This window comes from Schistocerca gregaria, chromosome 2, assembly GCF_023897955.1.
Source record: "Schistocerca gregaria isolate iqSchGreg1 chromosome 2, iqSchGreg1.2, whole genome shotgun sequence".
Taxonomy (NCBI): Eukaryota; Metazoa; Arthropoda; class Insecta; order Orthoptera; family Acrididae; genus Schistocerca; species Schistocerca gregaria.
Window position 1 is genome coordinate 268,436,491 of NC_064921.1, and position 16,897 is coordinate 268,453,387.

Below are 16,897 nucleotides of genomic sequence, written 5' to 3' on the forward strand. Positions count from 1 at the left end.
AAAATCCCTGACCCCGCCGGGAATGGAAACCGGGAATTGTGTGTGGTACTCCCTCCCACTATTCCATTTAATGTTCCATTAAAACTATAGTCTTCTGTACCATATACATCCACATAGAACCCCTTCTGATTTCGAAATGTAATTTACTTAGGAAGAAACAAATACTCAGCAATACAGCAGTGCAATAGAGTCCGTGTAACGTGGGTCCCAAACGACTACCTTGGCTATTTAAGCACAGTGATGCTGAGTGTGGTACTCCCTTGTATACTTAACAGATGTTCCATTAAAACAACAGTCTTGCACGCCATATACATCTCATATTGGTTTTTGAAATGTACTTCCGTATGGCTAGCAGTTAGATAGCGAAAAACTGCTAACAGTTAGGTTGCATCAAACAAGTCTCAGGACTGAAGACCACAACAACAACAAGCAGTTAGGTAGGATCAAACTCGAATAGTCCATTTCCATTCTCGTAAATCAGGGCTTAAAAAACCAGGTTCTTTTTAGCGAAGGAAGATGGAAACGGTTGTCCCAAACGTTATGTAGTCACACATATCTATTTTGATTATCCGAATCCATAAGCTAGTAGTCATCTATAGGTCATTGCCAAAGAACAGACTGATGGTCCATTTCAACGTCAACCAGTTCCGGTTTGGATTGATGTTGGACATTCCTGCTGCATCCATAGCAATTTCTCCTAATACGCACCGTGTTCCTGATTGGAATATTGTACGGTGTCTCTAGTGTGCATAGGCTTCCTCCTATTAAAATATTGATATATGATGTCATCCTTCCATCCAGCACCTTCTATCCCAATATTGATTACATCTGCTGTGTAATGCTTTATACTAAACTAATATGACGCATGGCTGTAGGCAGCACACACATTTTCTATTTCTCCCTGCAATCAACCCCAGTACAGCATCTAGTCGCTACTAGATTAATGGGCTGTACGTATCGCAAACCACTTGTTACCAAATCATATGGAACTTCATAGAATAGATCTTAACGTTAGTGCCCTGCTGGGGGATGAAATTATTTTTTTAAACGCTATGGCAGGCTGCATACGTTGACAGAATGGTGGCACTGTTGTCGACTCCATGCTTCGACACTAAAAAATCAACGCAGGTCAGGAGGTGTTAAGATCACAGTGTAACCATAGCTGTTATATAAAGAGCAGACCTAAGTATGATTGATGTAGAGAAAAACAAGAAATGAGCGCATTTTAAAGATAAAGCTTTGATCTTCACTGTAGCTAAAATAGGTCCCTGACACACAGCACGCGAGGAAAGAATTGGTTCATAATTAAGGCAAGCAGCAATATGCCTGCAAGGAAAGAATATTCCTCCCACTTCTACCTGGAAGCAGATTTTATACAGGTGGGCATTATCAGAAACTGTCACAGTCACATAGGGCTCTGTTGCTGCTTTCAGAAGATTTGATGGAAGTTTAATATTAGGGTGCAAACTTTGCTGGAATTTTTGCATTTCTCTTCTGACAAATATTGTCCACAAAATCTCTACCCCTCGCAAGAAGCGCAAACAAGCGCTTGGAAAACCATACAGCATATTCATCTCGTGGGTTATTGGTTTCATCCCAATATTTGAACCCTCCACCACAATTGGAAACGCATGGTTCCATCTCAGTCACTGGTGTAAAAGAATCCAACTTCATTTAGGTTGTCAGGATGTTGCTTAATAGCTAGAGACCAACCTTTGAAAGATGCCAGCATCCCATCGTGTGTTTTATATTTCGGGTGAGCTAACGTTGAGCAAACGTTGAACTGCGTAACGATGATGATTCAGTAGATGAATATGGGAGTATCTGCATTCTGCACAGATTGCAAGTATAGCACGGTTCGACCTAACGATACACCTCCCAAACACCCTCAGACATCCACTATATTGTAGAGCGACCTACTTTGAAAGCTCCCGTTATATATCGCCTTCTCTAAAGATCCATGATGCAGACGCTTTTGCTCACGTTATCATGGCGTCATGATCATGATGTCACTTCTGGCCACGTATTGTAGGTTCGAGTCCTGGTCCGGCACACAAGTTGAATCTCCCAGAGGGGTGCGCAAGGGATTCCCAAGAGGGGGGTTGTCAATTGATAAATTTAATTAATTAGTCAATTAATTTGATTTCAGTGTGATATCAAAAGTAGCGCAGAACGAACTTCGTTCCACTACTTCTAAGCACCTTGAAAAAACGATGTGGAACGGCCCTTCTTGATGGAGAAATTCCATCAAAATTTCATCAAATGTATACAGACACTTATTAGAGGACATACTAGGGCGTGTGTCTATCCTTCACCTTTAAAATGGTTTAGACTGCTGGGGATACCTTCAATAGGTGTCTCAGTGCCTGTGGGGAATGGCAGCCCATTCTTCAAGAGCCGAAACCGGAAAAGGTAGTAATATCGGACACTGGGATATGGAGTGCACCTGACATTCTAACTCATCTCAAAGTTATTCCACTGCGTTCAGGTAGGGACTGTGGCCAGGCAAATTCATTACAGGAAGGTTATTGTCCACTAACCATTGTCTCGCAAATGCTGCTTTATGGCATGATGTACTGTCACTGAGATACAAAAGTCACCGTCTCCGAATATTGCTCTATTGTGCGCGGTACACAATAATGTAAATTTTGTTCATTTCTTTGCGCATTTAGCGTTTTCTTAAGAGCAAGAAAGAGACCACACCCTAACTACGAAAAACACCCCCACACTCTACCTCCTCACTACTTCAGTGTTAGCAATACACGCGACGGCAGCTAACGTTCTTCCAGCATTCGCAAAACCCAAGTTCTTCCATCGGACTGCCACACGGGATAGCGCGATCCAAATCACTCTGTTCCCGTCATCCACTGTCCAGTGGCGGACTCTTTACACCACCTCAAGCGTCGCTTAGTGTTGACTACGATTACCTGAAGCTTTTGAGGATCTGCTCGACCTCTACAACCCATTCTCCCTACGCTCAGTCATTGAGGTATCTGGACTGTTGGTAGCACTTTGGAACTCACGAGTGATTTCTCACCGCTGCTTTCATGTGATTTTTTATAACCACCCTTGGCAATGCTCGATGGTACTAACACGTCAGTGCCTGAGGTCTGCCTGGTGGTTGTTCCTTCGCGTTTCCACTTCACAATAAGATCACCAACAGTCGATGTGGACAGCTTTAAATTTTCGTCAAGGACTTGTTACTCAGGTGGTATCCAATGACTGGTCCACGTTCGAAGTCACCGAACTATCCGACCCATTCTGCTGTTGCCGCTTCTGTACTGACAACTCGGTTCTCCCTGCCTCGTTTTATACTGGCGGGTCCGCCTCCCGTGACATCTAGTGATCAGTTCAGTATTAGATATCGATTTCGGGGTACTTTCGATCAGATACTGTATTCAGTGTGGTATTATTGTTACAGTGAAACATCGAAATCTGGAGAATGTCGACTTTCACCGGTGAATGTCAACATTCACATTGTCGCTTAGTGTATGTCCGAAATATTTGCTAAATGCCCTTATTTCTGACTTACACCGGTAAATGTTGACATTCACCATGCACTAATGGTGAATGTTGAACATGTTGAAGATTTATATTTTCTTCTCCGTAATTCAGTCGCTATAAAACGTCACAAGGGTGACGTAACTTTTTCGTCTCTCTTCCTGAAAGGAAAGACCAAGAATTTAAAATACACAGTACATTATACATGACGAAAGAAAGTAATAGTTATAAAACAATTACTTACTTAAGTGATTCAAATCTTATTTATTGCAAAAACTTAAACTATTATTGCAGTATGAATTGCACAAGAGTCCCTTGCTTTTACAACTGCATTTATTTATGGAACATTTCCTTTTGCAATGACAGCGTGTATAGCCTTGTCCCCCGCTTCTCGAATTAGCTGCAGCTACTTCTCTCAGCGACATTTCTTGAAAAGAAATCTCATCTATGGAAAGAAACTTTTCTTTACAAGCTACGAACTGATTACGTGTGTAAAACTGCTTGAGGGTACCATTTTTATTTGCCAGTTTATAGAAGTCAGAGTCTTCTATTCCAACAAACCACTAACACATTTCGGCTATCTGTATGACCACGGTCGACATCAGGGACTTGTATTCGTACATTATCACCAATTTGAGCAGGAGGAAATTGTTTTTGTGAGGTTCGTAATATCTTTGTTGATTGCAGTAGAAGATTTCCTTTCGCGGTCGCTCTTTTTGTAGAAATCAACTCGTGTTTTTCAGACAGAATTTGATGTGAAGACGTTGTAGGTTTTAGGTCCTATTCAATATTTTTCTTTGGAATATGGTTTTCGGTATGATCACCGCTCCAATCTTTTTATCAACATTAACAGTTTCTTCAAGCTGTTCTTCGATTTCAGAAGTATTGGCAATTTCTTTGAGTTGTTCTTCAGTTTCAATATTTGTGATTTGTTCGCCAGGCAAAAAAAGACGATGCTATGCCTCTTTTTGCTTTAACGCTAAACATGACTTCATAAGGACTTTGGCGTATTCCTTCGAGGTATGTAGTGTTCTTGGCAAACTGAACAAAGGATAAACCATCTGACCATTTATTTGTATCGTTGTCGTTCATCCATGCAGTTAGCGTATTTTGTATATCCTGAGTGGCTCTTCCAACTGAGCCTTGTGTTTGATTGTGACGAGGCTTTCCATGAACTATTTCAACATATTTCTACATAGCACACATTTCGGATATGACTTGGTTGCTAAATTCTCTACCATTATCGGATTGCAATATTGCTGGCGCATCAAATGTTCAAAATATTGAAAGGACGTGATGCGCTACTTCTTCAGCTCTTTTAGTTTTCAAAGGTCGTAGGTGGACAAACTCAGTTAAATGATCTTGACACACCATTATGAACCTATATTCGCCATCTCTGTTTGACTGCAGATCTATCAAATCAACTTGACATCTTGAGTTTAATTCAGAACTAACCACTGGCTTCCCAAGAATACCTTTCTTAGGTGCACTGTGTTTCATTTGACTCTGTTTGCATAAATTTAAATACAACATTACAACTTCATACGTAATATTTTTGTATTTAACTTGCAACCCTTTAAGCGTACGTGTTCTTTCTCCGTGGCCTATTCTGATGTGAGTTTCATATAGTACAGTTCTTCATTGGTAACATAATACTGTACGTTCATTTCCTCTGGTTCTAATGATACAATTAACTTATCTTCATCATTAATATTTAAAACATCGACTGTAGTCCAAATGTGTGTTGCATTTAATTTTAGCAGAAACCACTTCAGAAAGTATTTTAGAATACTTTTCTTGAGGAAAATAAAAACAGTTGTCTTCTCGTTTACCCACAATTAATGCATTTAACTATTCATGAAAAAGATCACGATTTACTGCATTATCCATTTAGTATAAATTAGAGTATCGGAAAAAACAAAGAAAACGTTGCTCGCGTTATCAAAGCTTGCGTAAGACTGACGAAACTGATTGACTCCGAGTAGAACAAAGGATTTGGCGGGAGAGAGCCAGTCGCTTGTTTTTTGACTCTTCTGTTTTGGACCTCCACCAGAGCACATCTGTGATTATCGACACACACCAGAGATGGTCCGAATGTACAACAATGTAATGAAATATTCGAGCTTTCACCGACGTATTTGATATCTGTTGACATTCACCGGTGAGAGTTGACATTCTCCAATTTCGGTCATTCACGGTAACATTATTAATGCATGGCTTTCACCAGGATCCTACCATAATTCTTGCACTCCAACATTACAATTGTTTTTGTATGGGACATTTTTCTCCGTTTGTCCCATGAGCCAGTGGAAAACTCAGTTTCGCTCCTGCAGCACTGATTTCAGCTCTGTTTCTGTCTGCAAGCGTTCATAAATTCCTGATTCGGCAGCTGAACGAGAGTTTGTACGCCACTCATTAACAGAACTTGTCCGACTCAACGTCCTCGGATATTTAGACAAAGACACATAAAATGAAACTGGACGTCCTCGATACCTTTGTCACCTGTGAGAAATTTGAGACGAATTTATGATCATCTGCATACATGAGCATTCATTTACAGACTGCTTGGGCAGGCATTGGTCTACAGCATTTGATATCAAAATGAATTTTTAACGAACGATGAATAGTGTCCGAGCGTTTCAAATGATAATGTTAATAATTTTTAGCTAGAATAATTGGAGGTTTGTTTTAATGCATAATTGTCCAATAAGTTGATGAAAGAATTTAAAATTGAGGATCATGAAGCAGCACTTAAATTTGATGAAATAGGCCGGCAGAAGTTGGAATCAGATGAAACTCCTGCCAATCGAGGTTCAGATGAAACGTCATCTTAGATGCAATGTTCAGAGGATCATCAGTAGTACCACCTGAAATTTTTTTGAAGTCTATTGATATTACAGAGGAACGTTTCGTAAATTCAATGACCTATAGTTCTATACAAATTACCAGACGAAAGCTATGTAATTAAAAGCTAATGAAATAGTGTGTATCAAATGAAACCGCTTATTTCACCCATAAAATGTTATTAATAGATTTATTTGTGCTAGAAGTTAACGTCAGACCCTCAACTAGAACAGAACCGTAACGTGGCAGGTAAGAAGATGGTCTGAACGACCGTCTTTCTGAAAGAAAATCCATTCTCATCACTTCGCTTGATGATTTTCGCAGTTTCATAACCTCGCTCAATGATTTTCGTGTTACTAAACATGATTTAGTAACACGAAAATCACCAAGAGAGGTTATGAAACTGCGAAAATCATCAAGCGAAGTGATGATTCGTGTTACTAAACATGATTTCGACCTCATGAACCATGGACCTTGCCGTTGGTGGGCAGGCTTGCGTGCCTCAATGATAAAGATAGCCGTACCGTAGGTGCAACCACAACGGAGGGGTATCTGTTGAGACGCCAGACAAACGTGTGGTTCCTGAAGAGGGGCAGCAGCCTTTTCAGTAGTTGCAGGGGCAACAGTCTGGATGATTGACTGATCTGGCCTTGTAACATTAACCAAAATGGCCTTGCTGTTCTGGTACTGCGAATGGCTGAAAGCAAGGGGAAACTACAGCCGTAATTTTTCCCGAGGGCATGCAGCTTTACTGTATGATTAAATGATGATAGCGTCCTCTTGGGTAAAATATTCCGGAGGTAAAATAGTCTCCTATTCGGATCTCCGGGCGGGGACTACTAAAGAGGAAGTTGTTATCTGGAGAAAGAAAACTGGCGTTCTACGGAACGGAGCGTGGAATGTCAGATCCCTTAATCGGGCAGGTAGGTTAGAAAATTTAAAAAGGGAAATGGATAGGTTAAAGTTAGATATAGTGGGAATTAGTGAAGTTCCGTGGCAGGAGGAACAAGACTTCTGGTCAGGTGAATACAGGGTTATAAATACAAAATCAAATGGGGGTAATGCAGGAGTGGGTTTAATAATGAATAAAAAAAAATAGGTGCACTGGTAAGCTACTACAAACAGCATAGTGAACGCAATATTGTGGCCAAGATAGACACGAAGCACACACCTACTACAGTAGTACAAGTTTATATGCCAACTAGCTCTGCAGATGACGAAAAAATTGATGAAATGTGTGATGAGATAAAAGAAATTATTCAGCTAGTGAAGGGAGACGAAAATTTAATAGTCATGGGTGACTGGAATTCGGCAGTAGGAAAAGGGAGAGAAGGAAACATAGTAGGTGAATATGGATTGGGGCTAAGAAATGAAAGAGGAAGCCGCCTCGTAGAATTCTGCGCAGAGCATAACTTAATCATAGCTAATACTTGGTTTAAGAACCATAAAATAAGGTTGTATACATGGAAGAACCCTGGAGATACTATAAGGTATCGAACAGATTATATAATGGTAAGACAGAGATTTAGGAACCAGGTTTTAAATTGTAAGACATTTCCAGGAGCAGATGTGGACTCTGACCACAATCTATTGGTTATGAACTGTAGATTAAAACTGAAGAAACTGCAAAAACGTGGGCATTTAAGGAGATGGGACCTGGATAAAATGAAAGAACCAGAGATTGTACAGAGTTTCAGGGAGAGTATAAGGGAACAATTGACAGGAATGGGGAAAAGAAATACAGTAGAAGAAGAATGAGTGTCTTTGAGGGATGAAATAGCGAAGGCAGCAGAGGACCAAGTAGCTAAAAAGACGAGGGCTAGTACAAATCCTTGGGTAACAGAAGAAATATTGAATTTAATTGATGAAAGGAGATAATATAAAAACGCAGTAAATGAAGCAGGCAAAAAGTAATACAAACGTTTCAAAAATGATATCGACAGGTAGTGCAAAATGGCTAAGGGGGGTGGCTAGAGGACAAATTTAAGGATGTAGAGGCTTATCTCACTAGGGGTAAGATAGATACTGCCTACAGGAAAATTAAAGAGACCTTTGGAGAAAGGAGAACCACTTGCATGAATATCAAGAGCTCTGAAGGAAACCCAGTTCGAAGCAAAGAAGGGAAAGCAGAAAGGTGGAAGGAGTATATAGAGGATCTATACAAGGGCGATGTATTTGAGGACAATATTATGGAAATGGAAGAGGATGTAGATGAAGATGAAAAGGGAGATATGATATTGTGTGAAGAGTTTGACAGAGCACTGAAAGACCTGATGCGAAACTAGGCCCCCGGAGTAGACAACATTCCTTTAGAACTACTGACAGCCTTGGGAGAGCCAGTTATGACAAAACTCTACCATCTGGTGAGCAAGATATATGAGACAGGCGAAATACCCTCAGACTTCAAGAAGATTATAATAATCCCAATCCCAAAGAAAGCAGGTGTTGACAGATGTGAAAATTACCGAACTATCAGTTTAATAAGTCACAGCTGCAAAAAAATTGACGCGAATTCCTTATAGGTGGAAGGAAAAACTGGTAGAAGCCGACCTCGGGGAAGATCAGTTTGGAATCCGTAGAAATGTTGGAACACGTGAGGCAATACCGACACTACGACTTATCTTAGAAGAAAGATTAAGAAAAGGCAAACCTACGTTTCTAGCATTTGTAGACTTAGAGAAAGCTTTTGACAATGTTGATTGGAATACTCTCTTTCAAATTCTGAAGGTGGCAGGGGTAAAATACAGAGGGCGAAAGGCTATTTACTATTTGTACAGAAACCAGATGGCAGTTATAAGAGTCGATTGGTATGAAAGGGAAGCAGTGGTTGGGAAGGGAGTGAGACAGGGTTGTAACCTGTATATTAAGCAAGCAATAAAGGAAACAAAAGAAAAGTTCAGAGTAGGTATTAAAATCCATGGAAAAGAAATAGAAACTTTGAGGGTCGCCGATGACATTCTAATTCTGTCAGAGACAGCAAAGGACTTGGAAGAGCAGTTGAACGGAGTGGACAGTGTCTTGAAAGGAGGATATAAGATGAACATCAACAAAAGCAAAACGAGGATAATGGAATGTAGTTGAATTAAGTCGGGAGATGCTAGAGGGAATTAGACTAGGAAATGAGACACATAAAGTAGCAAAGGAGTTTTGCTATTTGGGGAGCAAAATAACTGATGATGGTCGAAGTAGAGAGGAAATAAAATGTAGAATGGCAATGGCAAGGAAAGCGTTTCTGAAGAAAAGAAATTTGGTAATATCGAGTATAGATTTAAGTGTCAGGAAGTCGTTTCTGAAAGTATTTGTATGGAGTGTAGCCATGTATGAAAGTGAAACATGGACAATACATAGTTTGGACAAGAAGAGAATAGAAGCTTTCGAAATGTGGTGCTACAGAAAAATGTTGAAGATTAGGTGGGTAGATCACGTAACTAATGATGAGGTATTGAATAGAATTGTGGAGAAGAGGAGTTTGTGGCACAACTTTACTAGAAGAAGGAATCGGTTAGTAGGACATGTTCTGAGACATCGAGGGATCACCAATTTAGTAGTGGAGGGCAGCATGTAGGGTAAAAATCGTAGAGGAAGACGAAGCGATGAATACACTAAACAGATTCAGAAGGATGTAGGTTGCAGTAGGTACTGGGAGATGAAGAAGCTTGCACAGGATAGAGTAACATGGAGAGCTGCATCATACCAGTCTCAGGACTGAAGACCACAACAACAACAACAACAAACATGATTTAATTGTTATTTGCCATCGCAGTGTTTATCACAATACACATTAGGTTAACAAATCATAGTAACAGAGTAGAAAGCGCATACTTCAGGGTCACTGGAGAACTGGAGAAGCGTGTGGTTCGGTACAGAAACTAGTAGAGATCGAAAAGCCGTTATGCTTATCTGCGAAATGATCTAAAAGTGTTACCCAGATTAAACTTTCTGTAGCAGTTTATTGAGCCACAGCAGCTGTATTCCAGAATTAATATGAGTTCGAATAAGAACGTTAAAGATGACCCTACTGCCTTACTTTGGAAAGCATTATAGTACATTCATTGCCATACGGTCCACTCACATTAATGTGACAACTGCCTATGTTCAAGAACTTATGGTCATAGTAAACGTGTAATAACTACGCCCAGACCGCCAATGGCAGCACTAGCAGTGGAAGGTATATAAAGCGAGCCGGTAGGGCGCGGAAACGTGCAGTTGTTCTCGTAATGCGCAAACGAAGCGATGTATCTGACGTCCAAAAGGGCATGATGAATCAAATGGCTCTGAGCACTATGGGACTTAACCTCTGAGGTCATCAGTCCCCTACAACTTAGAAGTATTTAAACCTAACTAACCTAAGGACATCACACACAGCCATGCCCGAGGCAGGATTCGAACCTGCGAACGTAGCGGTCGCACGGTTCCACACTGTAGCGCCTAGTTCGGCTCGGCCACCCCTGCGGGCAAAAGGGCATGATCATTGGCTTTCGAGCCAAGGATGGAATCACTTCTGGATCTGTTCACGTGTCGCTATGGCTAAAGTATATTGTGAAAGGCAAAATAGCGTTATCCAAAAGAGGCGCCGCGGTGACTGTGGTGCTATATATGACAAGTGGGATCGACGGCTGAAGAGACATGTACGGCTGAATAGACGTGCAACTGTTGAGCAGCTGATTGCCCAGATGAGCCAAGGGGTATCAACACCGTCTCCTCAATGACCGTTCAGCGAACGTTGCTGGGTATGAGCCTTCGCAGCAAGCTCCTGGCTCATGCACCCACCGTAACTGCTGCTCATCGGCGACAAAGACTAGAACTTGCTCGCCAATACGGCGACAGATATCACTTTTTATACTCCATTGGACACATGGTCGTTGGCGTTTGCGGACAACGTCTGAAACCCTGCAACAATCATCGACAATGTCCAGACCGTAGGAGGGAGCGTCATCGCCTGGAGAATGTTCTCGTGGCATTCTCCGGGCTATCTCGCCTTTCTGGAAGGCATAATGGATCAACCGTACTCCCCTGGCCACCAAACTCCCCCGAATTTGAGCTGTGGGACCACCTCGATCGGGATATTTAGCCATGGATACTCAACAGAGAAGCCTATCACACCTGGCGATGATACTAGAGTCAGCGTGGCTCCACATCCCTATCGGTACCTTGACCTCATTGACGCTCTTCCTGCACCTTCATCAGCGGTCTGCTCTCCAAAAGTTGGTTATTCAAGTTTTGTCCGCAGCTCGTGGTCTCGCGGTAGCGTTCTCGCTTCCCGAAAGAACGGGGTCCCGGGTTCGATTCCCGGCGGGGTCACGGATATTCACCTGCCTCGAGATGACTGGGTGTCGTTGTGTCGTACTCGTCATCATCATTCATCCCCATTACGATCGGAAGAAGGCAATGGCATACCATCTCCGGTAAAACCTTGCCTAGTACGGCGGTGCGGTTCTCCCGCATCGTCCCCTACGCTCTGTCAAGGAGTATGTGACCTCATCATCATCATTCGGGTTTTTGACAGGTGGTCACATTAATGTGACTTGAAAGTGCATAATTCGCTCTGAATGCTGTACACTATTGTGCGATACCGACCGTGTCCGTAGAAAGGTTTAAAAAAGGAAGAAAGTTAAAGAAATGTAAGTATTGTCTGAATTTTGTATACTATTGTGCGATAGCGACCGTGTCCGTAGAAAGGTTTAAAAAAGGAAGAAAGTTAAAGAAATGTAAATATTGTCTGCGAACTTTTTAATACGCTTTTGTTACCTCAGAGACTGAGACGGATTCATCATCTCAGACAAATTACCAAAATTATCTAGACTTACACCACTATAGGTGGCTGTGGACGTCCTACTCCGTGTTGCACCTCCGGTCAAGGCTGTGTCACGGTCCACGAACGTCACCGCCACAATTTTCGGAGGCTGCGCGCAAGAAATTAGCGGTTGCATGCGCGTCCTCGTATTAATGTCCCCTTATTAATACCCCATCAGCGCAGACGACAAGAAGGTCTGGCAGCAAAAACAGGGATCATGACGCGGCATCCTCCTCGACTGCACTGCCGAGGCGACGCAGTTTAAGCACTCAATTAAGGAGATGCGCGTGCGCATTACGGCCGTTTTTGTGGAGCCCTTACCGGCCGCCGCCAGCCCGGCGAGTGGGCGAAGTTAATGCCGCCGAGCTGAGCGCGCCTGCGCTGTTTGTCCTAGGTCCGACCCAAAAACAGCGGGAAACCCAGTCTCCACAATACTGGCGAACTCTACAAACGTTTATGCTTCCCTCATACCGTAACTTATGAAGCTGATTCCAATGAAAGCATTAACTCTACAGTATAAACAATTATCCTTGAATCCCTCCATAGTGGTAGCGTACCTGTGTACACGCGCCAGACTAACCTGTAATTCCCTAAGAGGGAAGCAGCCTTCACATTAGTTGCAAGGGCAACAGTTTGGATGATAGACTGATCCGACAATGCTAGATGCTGAGATTTTGGTCATACATAAAGCACACCAGTGGCAAGACGCAATCAATACCTTCACTGCGCGATAACAGCGGTGAAGTAACTGATGACAGTGCCACTAAAGCAGAGTTATTAAACACGGTCTTCCGAAACTCCTTCACCAAAGAAGACGAAGTAAATATTCCTGAATTCCAATCAAGAACAACTGCCAAGATCAGCAACATAGAAGTATATATCCTCGGAGTAACGAAGCAGCTTAAATCAATAAAGGCAAGGCCTTCGGTCCAGATTGTATACCAGTCAAGTTCCTCTCAGAGTATGCTGATAAAATAGCTCCATATTTAGCAATTACATACAACCACTCACTCACAGAAAGATCCATACCTAAAGACTGCAAAATTGCTCAAGTCACGCCAATACCCAAAAAAGGAAGTAGGAGTAATCCACTGAATTACAGGCCTATATCACTAACGTCGATTTGCAGCAGGGTTTTGGAACATATACTGTATTCGAACATTATGAAGTACCTCGAAGGAAACGGTTTATTGGCACATATTCAGCACGGTTTCAGAAAATATCGTTCTTGTGAAACGCAACCAGCTCTTGATACTCATGAGGTAATAAGTGCTGTCAACAGCGAATGTCAAATTGATTCCATATTTTTAGATTTCCAGAAGGCTTTCGAAACCGTTCCTCACAAGCATCTTCTAACCAAACTGCGTGCCTACGAAGTATCGCTTCAGTTGTGCGACCGACTAGATTCGTGATTTCCTGTCAGCAAGATCACAGTTCGTAGTAAAAGACGGAAACTCCCCGAGTAAAAGAGAAGTAATATGCGGCGTTCTCCAAGGAAGTGTTATAGGCCCTCTGTTGTTCCTAATCTATATTAACGACGTAGGAGATAATCTGAATAGCCGTCTTAGATTGTTTGCACATGATACTGTCATTTACCGTCCTGTAAACTCATCAGATGATCAAAGCGACTTACAAAATGATTTAGATAAGATATTTGTATGGTGTGAAAAGTGGCAATTGACCCTGAATAAGGAAAAGTGTGAAGTTATTCACATGAGTACTAAAATAAATCAGCTACGAGGGTCAGTCAAAAAGTAATGCCTCCTATTTTTTTTTTTCTACGTTTAATTGTCAGGAAATTTAAATGCAATTACATAGGTTGAAAACCACAACATTGAGGACCATTTTGTCATTTTTCAATGTAATCTCCGCCCATCTCTACAGTTTTGGTCCATCTTTGAACAAGGGCATGTATCCCAGCACGGTAAAAATCACAGCTCTGCTTCCTAAGCCATTGACGCACGGATGTTTTGACGGCCTCCTCATCTTCAAAATGAATCCCACGATGAGCTTCTTTTAGTGGCCCGAACAGATGGAAGTCTGATGGTGCCAGGTCACGGCTGTATGGGGGATGAGGCAAAACTTCCCATCCAATTTTGACAATCTCGTCAGAGGTGTGACGACTGGTGTGTGGTCTTGCATTGTCATGCAAAAGAAGAACATCTGCCATTGATTTTGTTGGGCGAACTCGCTGAAGACGTGCTTTAAGTTTTTTGAGGGTTGTGACGTATTGAACAGAATTTATTGTGCATCCCTGCTCCAAAAAATCAACCAGAATCACACCCTCTGTATCCCAGAAAACTGTTGCCATAACTTTCCCTGCCGATCGCACAGTTTTGAATTTTTTCTTCCTCGGCGAGCTTGTGTGACGCCACTCCATTGATTCGGGTTCAAAAAAATGCACCCATGTTTCGTCCCCGGTCACAATTTTTTTCAGAAACTCATCTCCCTCCAAACGGAAGCGCTGCAAGTGTTGGGAGGCTATTGTTTTCCTTGCCTCTTTATTCTGATCGGTTAACATTCTTGGAACCCACAGTGCACTTATTCTGCAGTCACCCGACGGTCACCACGAATGATGTCATCAACTTGCTGAATGTTGTGTGGAGTCACTGCACTCACCGGCCTGCCGCTCCGCTTTTCGTCAATCAACGGTGTTTGCCCTTCAGCTTCCTTACAACGACGAACCCATCGTCTAACAGTGCTGACATCCACTGTCACAACACCATACACCTTCTTCAGTCTTTCATGAATGCGTATGGGCGTTTCACCTTCTGCATTCAAGAATTCAATCACACAACGCTGTCTCAAACGAACATCGATGTCGGCCATCTTACAAACTTCTGCTGTGCTGCCACCTGTTGAGCCAGAAAGTTACTACTGCAGTGGATTGCAGAAGAAGTTTTGAGGAATGGCGCCAAATTCAAATTTTTCACTTAACTTAATTTTTTTTAAGTAGAAAAAAAAATGGGAGGCATTACTTTTTGACCTACCCTCGTAAATTTCGATTACGTGATAAGTCACACAAATCTGAAGGCTGTAAATTTAACTAAATACTTAGGGATTACAATTACAAATAACTTAAATTGGAACGATCACATAGGTAATATTGTGGGTAGAGCAAACCAAAGGCTGCAATTCATTGGCAGAACATCTAGAAGGTACAACAGCTCTACTGAAGACACTGCTTACACCACGCTTGTCCGCCCTATTCTGGAATATTGCTACACAGTGTGGGATCCGCATCAGGTGTGTTTAAATGGTTGAAATGGCTTTGAGCACTATGGGACTTAACTTCTGAGGTCATCAGTCCCCTAGAACTAGTTAAACCTAGCTAATCTAAGGACATCACACACACCCATGCGCGAGGCAGGATCCGAACCTGGGACCGTAGCGGTCGCGCGGTTCCAGACTGTGTACCTACAACCGCTCGGCCACTCCCGTCGGCCATCAGGTGGGACTGACGGATGACATCGAGAAAGTACAAAGAAGGGCAGCTCGTTTAGTATTATCGCGAAATAGGGGAGATAATGTCACAGACATGATACGTGAATTGGAGTATAGGGAGAAATGATCATCACGATAAAATAAGAGAAATCAGAGCTCGCACAGAAAAATTTAAGTGCTAGTTTTTCCCGAATGCTGTTCGAGAGTGAAACGGCAGAGAGACAGCTTGAAGGTGGTTCATTGAACCCTCTGCCAGGCACATTATTGTGATTAGCAGAGTTATCATGTAGACATTAGCCAACATGGCCTTGCTGTGTTGGTACTGCGAACTGCGGGAAAGCAAGGGGAATCCACAGCCGTTATTTTTTCCGAGAGCAAGCAGGTTCATTGCATGACTTCGTTATGATGGCGTCCCCTTCCGGAGGTAAAATAGTCCCCTATTCTGATGTCCCGAGGGAGGGTACTCAGGAGGGTGTTGATATCAGGAAAAGGAAAACTGGCTTCCTACGAGTCAGAGCAAGGGATGTCAGATCCTTAACCGAGTAGGTAGGACAGAGAATTTAACAATGGAGATGTACAGTTCTTTATTTAAATTTCTGTTACAGCTGCGTGTAAATTATCCTGGTCACTTTTTTCGAACATAGCTGTTCGTTTTCATACGAGACCTGTATAAAAGTGATTTGAGAACTAGCGGCCACGTGTGAAAGTAGTCACGATAATAAATCACACGAAACTGTGACAGAAATTTAAGTAAAGAATTATCAAATCCAAGTTGTTGGTCCTTCCCCAACAACATGTTAGAACTACATAAGGAAATGGATGGGTTGAAGTTAGTCATAATGAGAATTAGTGAAGGGCAATGGCAGGAAGAACAGCACTTTTGGTCAGGTGAGTACAGTGTTATAAAATCAAAGTAGGGAGCTGGGAGAGGAAAGGTAATGCAAGAGCAGGTGTAATAATGAATGAGAAACTAAGAATATGGGTAAACTAGGATGAACTGCATAGCGGTTATATTATCGTAGTTGAGGTAGACGAGTATCCAACAACCTCCACAGTAGCACAGTTTTATGTGCCAATGGCTCCTCAGATAAATAAGGGACTGAAATAAGTGTGATGAGAAAAATAAAATATCCGATAATTTACGGATAGTTTATGGAGATGAAAATCTGTGGTAAAAATTGTAAATTTTTGAAAAGATCTTATGGGACCAAACAGCTTAGGTAGCTTGGGCACTACTTAATCTAACTTAAACTAACTTACGCTATGAACAAAACACACACACGTACACACACACCCATGCCTGAGGGAGGACTC